Genomic DNA, 7192 nt, shown 5'->3' with positions numbered 1-7192 from the left:
TGGAGGAGTCTGGGATGTTCCCAGATTGATATGATTCAGTGAGTATCACTGCTACTTGACTAGTGTGTGGTCAGCTGTCCTCACTTGGGGACTTGTCGTCAGACCTTGGTAAGAGGGACTTTACAGATTTCCCTGGCCTGAGATCACCTTCATCTTATTCTGAAACAATGTCAGGATTGTCTACATCTCTCTGATTTTCCTTTTATTATTGGACTTTGTAGTGATTGTTTATCATTGTTTGCTCAGCCATTTCAGAGGGCAGTTAAGAGTCAGCCATGTTCTGTGGGACTGGAGTCACATGTAGACCAGACCAGGCAGTTGTAACAAGTTCATTTCCTTGGTGGACAATATTTGGGTTTTTAGGACAAGCTGAACATTTTCATGTTTTTATTTCACAAATTCCAAAATTAATTACATTCACCTTCACATCATTGAGTGGTTGAGGTGAAGAGCAGAGATGCCTTTAAGGGGAAACTAGATAAGCTCATTAGAGAGAAAGGAACGGAAGGATCTGCTGACAGGGTGAGAGGAAGAGGGTGAGAGGAGGACATTGGGAAGCAAAAACACCAGCATAGATCAATAGTTAGAATGGTCTATTTCTCACTGTAATTGTATATGTGTAATTTACCATGCTTGGATTTGAACTGATAATCTCTGGATTGTTAATCCAGCACCATAAAAATGTAGCTGCCACACCTGCTGTCATATTTATTGAAATGTATTTTAATGTCTTGTTTACAAATTTCACCTGAATACCTTTACCAAAGCCTGCCCTCAGATTTGATAGCTTTGCCAGTGCTGTGGCTGACAGCTGAATTTGGGATATGCAGTCTGAATGTTGCAATGTATCTAGTTTCCCAGGATAAATCAGAACCCTTCAATCAGCTACACTGAGGCAACATTTTCCTCAGCTTCTAGCGCTGCCAATAATTATGAGGGTATGACAACAGAGCTACCTGAAGAGAACTGGCAAATTAATTTAAGACATAGATCAGTTGAGATGCAGTGGCAGATATTTAAGAGCATATTTCAGAATACACAGAATAAATATATTCCAGCGAGAAAGAAACGTTCCAAGCACAGTTACCTAAAATTGTTAAAGATAGAAAATTACATAATGAAATACATATGATTGTGAAAAGAACCAGGTCCATTCAGAAAGTTGGATAAAGTAAAAGTTCCTATTAAAATTTGAAAGAGTGTGGACAAAGTGATCATTGGTCCTACAGAAACAAAGTCTGGAATTAATAATGGAAAATTTGCAGATGGCAGATGAATTTACCAGCTGTTTTACACTGGTCTTCACTTTAGACAGTAGAAGTCACATCTCAGAAGTAGATCTACATTAGGAGATAGAAAGGAGGGAGGAACTCAAGAAAATTGTAATCACCAGGGAAGTGGTACTGAGCAAATTGTTTGAGGTCCCAACCTAACAAAATGGACTTCATCCTGATGGTCTTGAAGGAAGTATAGTGATTGAAACCAAGTGGATCTTATTGACTATGAGATCCTTGATTGGGTTGCTCCCTTGGCCAATCAGGGAGCCTTCGCTGACTGATATAAACAGGGGATTCAGAGACTCTTGACTTCAAGGTCCGACTCCGAGCTGGCTAGCCACAGCCAGTATACTGTGTACATGTAAATAAAGGATGACTTAGTGATCAGATACCAGCCTCTGTGTAGTTATTTCAGAAGAGACTTGGGTAATAGTTGATATGTCAATTCTTAAATTTCCGCAATCCCTTAGATTCAGGGAATATTTAATTAGATTGTAAAATAGAGCTTAAAAAGGGAAGCAGTAAGTTACAGGCAATTTAGCTGAACATCTGTCACAGGAAAAAGTATCATAAAAGGGTATCTAGAAAAGTTTGGTGTAACTGGGGCAGAGTTAATGTGGTTTAGTCAAAGAGAAATCATGTTGAATTATAGACCTTAGAGGAAGTCACATGGACACAGACATTTACAGCACAGAAGCAGGCTATCATGTCTAGTCAACAAAAATATAGCTGCACTAAATCCCATTTTCCAACTTTTGGCCCATAGCCCTGGAGGCCACTGCAATGCATGTGACTATTTAAATACGACTTAAATGTTTTGAGAGTTTCTGACTCTCGTAACATTTGCTGAGTAGTTCTTCCAGAGTCTGCCTACCTTCTGAAGTAAACACCTTCTCCTCAACTATCCTCTTAGCTTCTATCTCTTCCTTTCATCTGTGCTCCTTCATTATCGACCCCTCTACTAACTAAAAAGGTGCCCTCCTGTCCATCCTATCTATGACCCTCAATCTTCTACACCTTGATATCATCCCAGCCTCAGCTGATTCAATCTTTCTTCAGTGCAGGCATCATCCTGGTGAATCTCCTCTGCACCCTCTCTGCTGCAATCACATCTTTATAATGTGGTGACCAGAACCGTCCTCTAGTTGTGGCCGAACCAGGGTTTTGTACAGCTTCAGTATAACCTCCTCGTTGTTTCATTGTCTGCCTTGGTTGATAAAAGCAAGTATCCCACATGCTTTTTTAACCACGTTATCTATCTGCACTGCTACCTCCAGGGATGAGGATATGCATATCAAAGTCCCTCTGATCTTCAGTATTTTCCAGAGTCTGACCATTCATTGCGTAATCTCTTCCCTTGTTAACCCTCACCAAGTGTATTACCCTGCACATTTCTGGATTCAATTTCATTTGCCACTGCTGTACCCACCTGACCAGTCTGTTACTATCCTCCTGCTGTTTATGTCTATCCTCCTCACCTAATCTATTTTTATATCATCCGTTAATTTCTTGAACATATCACCATATATTTCAGTCAGAATCACTAAGGTACACCACAAAGAGCGAGGATTCCGAGGCCTGCGGAAGCCCACTAGAAACAGACTTGCAGTCACAGAAACTTCCCTGTAATATCACACTCTGCTTCTTGCATCTCAACCAGTTTTGGATCCAAATGTCACTTGCCCTGGATCCAGTGGGCTGTTGCAAAGTCGAAAAGGTGTATGGTCACTTTAAGATTGAAATGCTTTTCTGAATTTAAAGTTTAGCAATAACTGCCAATATACAGAACAGCTAAGAGGCAGGCAGTTCCAAAATACACGTGACAGTTGGCTGTTAAACGATATCTGAGTTTTGGTTGCTGTTTTGACAACAATTCAAATTTAATAAATTAATTTAAATTATGCCCAGGATACCAAATCCCAATTGAGTTTGAATTTATTGTATTGACATCATTGGACAAATGATAGGGGACGATGTAGTGGGGGAGGTACAAAATAGGAGGGTATTTTGAAAACTGGTCAGCGTAACTGCCATAGAACCGGAGAGCAAAGGCTATCTGAAGAAATAACATCTGGCTCTCAAAGAAATCTCAGAAGGCATTATCTTTTCCTGTAAAAGCAGTAAAAAGTAAGAAGACGACACAAGGAGAAGACAGCAGAATCAGAAGATCAGAAGGAAGACAGCATAAGAGACTGTATGAACTTTAAGAAATTAAGATAATGTAATGTTTAATAATTGTGTTATTGGAACAGTATATTATTTGAATTGTGGTAAGCTAAGGGATAGTAGTTAGTTAGGGGAAAATGTGTTCAGTTTGTTAATAGTTTTGGTTAGTGTTCACTGTTAGGGTTAGATAAATAATTTGTATTTTTTATTTATGCAGTGGGAATCAGGGATAATTTCTCATTCACACATTTTTAACAGATTATGAGGCGAGGCAATCTTCTTGAGGTGTTTTAGTTTAATTAGCAGAGAGATTCAACTTCCGCGTTGTAACAGTTTGGGAGCTCGTTGTCTTGGACTTGGACAGGGTTGAAAAATGTGTTGCTGGAAAAGCGCAGCAGGTCAGGCAGCATCCAAGGAACAGGAGAATTGACGTTTCGGGCATAAGCCCTTCTTCAGGACAGGGTTGGACAGGTTTAGACCTTGGACAGGGTTGGACAGGTTTAGATTGATCTGGACAGATCAGGTCAAGGAGCTGGAAGGATGTGTACAGATTTGAACAGATTTGGGGTATGAAAGGACCCAGCAGATTTAAACACACTTGGTGATTAATGTCCTCGATCTCGAAATAAAGTGTAGGCGAAAAAAATCTGTTTAATTTCAGTTACTTGTAGTTGGTTAGATTAAAAGTAAGAGAAATGGCACTTTCAATTACAAAATGTTTTCTGGGGGGAAGAAGTGAGTTTGGGAATTTTACAAAAGGTGAGCAAGGAAAAGCTTCTGCAATTGGCAGACAAGTTGGTGCTGGAATTGCCTGTGTCTCCAAAAAAAATGAGGTTATTGCCAAATAGCTCAACATTTAAATGTGCCACAAAGGCAATTAGAATCTTTGGAAATGGCTAAAATTCAATTATAAATGAAACAGCCTGAGTTAGAAGATAAAGAGGAAAAGAAGAGCCATGTTAGAAGATAAAGGAAGGGAGAATAGGTTCTTTTCTGAGCAAAATGAAAAAGAGAAAGAGACAGAGAAGAAAGGGGAAGGGAGAGAGAGAGAGAGTTTGAACTTCAGAAGGTGCGAATTAGCCAGGAAAGTCAAGTTAACAGGATGAAAATGAAGAGAAATGGTAGTGATATATACAAATATGTTAAAATATTACCATATTTTGATGAGAAAGGTGTTGAATCCTTGTTTATTTCATTTGAAAAATTGGCTAGGCAGATGGAGTGGCCAGAGAACGTTTGGGTAATGCCAGTTCAGACTAAACTGGTAGGCAGGGCTAGTGAGATATTTGCAGTGCTGTCTGATATGTGGTCAAGAGATTATACAGATGTCAAACAGGCTATTTTGAGTGCCTATGAATTGGTACCAGAAGCATAAAGACAGCAGTTCAGAAACATAAAGAAGGAAACTTATGTTGAGTTCAAAAGAATTAAACATGGTATTTTTGTTAGATCAGTGCGGGCCCTAAAAGTAGACAAGACATTTGAGCTCTGAGAGATTATTCTGCTGGAGGAGTTAAAAAACTCATTTCCAGAGACGATAAGAATTTGTGTGGATGAACAGAAAATTCAAGAAGTGAGAAGGACTGCAGAGATGGCAGATGAATATGCATCGGTACATAAGGCAACATTTAGCTTCTGACAGGAATTTCATCTCATGATGGATAGAAATTGGGAGAAAGGGAGAATCTTCACTATAAAACAAAGAGTAAATCACATTTGGAATAGTTTACCACAGGTGAAAAAGGAAACCCAAGAAAAAGGAAAGAAGTTGAAAGACCCCATGTGTTTTCACTGTAATGAAATGGGACACATAAAATTACACTGCTGCTGTTTTAAGAAAGGTACTGTGAAAAGGTGTTTTCACTGCCAGAAGGTGGAACACATAAAGTCACAGTGCTGGTCGTTGAAGACAGGCATTGTGGGAAAAGATGTGGTAAAAGAGGCTAAGCCAGAGGGATTAGTGGAAGTCGTAAAGGAAACCCCAAATAGAGTCAAGAAGCTGCGGGAGAGTGCACAGCATTGGCAGGGGCTGGGTATGGAGTTAGTGCCCGATCTCTATAAAGACCTCACCTCTGTGGGAACAGTTTACTCAGGTAGAACAGGCAGAAAAGGGAAAGAAGTTACAATTTTAAGAGCTACAGGATCTGATCAGTCTCTAATAGTAAGGGATGAAAGTATTTGCACTCTTTCTGACATGTTACATGAGAGGGTGATAATTCTTGGAATAGTTGGACAGAAATTTAGCGTTCCCCTGTGTAAGATCAGGTTGGAGAGCCAAATCAAGACTGGGGAAGTGACGGTGGGAGTGATTGACAGAGTGTCAGTTCCAGGAATGAGTTTGTTCTTGCGAACGATTTAGCAGGATCCAAGGTGGGAGTGATGCCCCATGTATGGAGAAGCCAAAGGAAAACAAGGAAACTGAAGAGTTAAAAGAAAATAAACCTGTAATTTTTCAGACTGTGTAGTAACAGGATCCAACTATCATAAGTTACAGCAAGAAGGGAAAACTAAAGTGAAAGATGAAGGAGTTGAGGTTCAGTTAGCTGACACCCTGTTTGATATAATGTATTAGGAAAAACCTGATCAGGTAGAGGGTCAGGCAGAGGTGTTTACTCTTGAAAGGCTAATGGACTTAGAACAGAGAGATGAGACGACAAAAGTCTATATCATGATGTGTACTCCGGAAAGGAATCGGAATGAATTCCCAAGGGTTATTATCTTAAGGATAGAATCCTAAGGCAAAGATGGAGACCATGGCAGGTTTGTGCAGAGGAGAAATGGGTGGAAGTGTACCAGATTGTATTGTTGGTAGCATACAGATGGGAAGTATTATCGGTAGCACGTGAATTAACAGGAGGAGTTCATCTAGGTGTGAGGAAGACTCAGGCTAAGATACAAAAGCACTTCTATTGGCCTGGACTATGTAAGGATGTGGTTGAATTTTGCTATACCTGTAAAGTATGCCAGAGGATAGGAAAGCCACCGGAGAAACAGGTGTTAGTTACTGTCCTGCAGAGTGAGGAATCAAATTCAGACATCATGAATTTTGATGTGCCTCAAAAAATGTTAAGTAATTATGAAGTCCTTGAAGAATGGGATATGATAGTGAGCTATCTGTCTCAGGAGCAAAGAACAGGGTTGAAAGGTTTGTTGCAGCAGTATGAAGAGATATGCAGGAAGAGAACGGGGAGGACTAATACTATTGTGCATGAGCTGGAAGTAGGTAATGCTGTTCCGATAAAACAATACCCCTACAAGCCTCATCTTCTCAAAGCCACACAGGTCCAGCAGGAAGTGGATGCGATGCTCAATGAAGGTTGGAGTACTGTATAGAAAAAAATGGACAAGCCACTTATATCACAAAGTTGGACTTACTGCATGGTTATTGGCAGGTACCTTTATCAGAGAAAGTGAAATAGGTTTCTGCATTTGTAACCCCAAATGGACTATATCAATCCAAAGTAATGCCTTTTGGAATGAAGAATGCACTAGCCACATTCTAAAGACTCATGAACAGAGTTGTGGCTGGATTAAGTAATTTATCTTGATGATGTAGTGATCTTCAGTCATTCATGGAAAGATCACTTGGTACAATTGGTAATGCTCTTTGAACGATTATGAAAAGCAAAACTGATAATAAACTTTAAAATGACAGAATTTGCGAAGGCAGAGGTGACATTCTTGGGGTATAACATCGGACATGGAAGGTGAAGACAAAGGTCATTGAGGAATTTCCATGACCATTCTTG

Source organism: Chiloscyllium punctatum, chromosome 30, assembly GCF_047496795.1.
Source record: "Chiloscyllium punctatum isolate Juve2018m chromosome 30, sChiPun1.3, whole genome shotgun sequence".
NCBI classification, from domain to species: domain Eukaryota; kingdom Metazoa; phylum Chordata; class Chondrichthyes; order Orectolobiformes; family Hemiscylliidae; genus Chiloscyllium; species Chiloscyllium punctatum.
The sequence above is the reverse complement of the archived record's forward strand: the minus strand, read 5'-3'. Positions refer to the sequence as shown.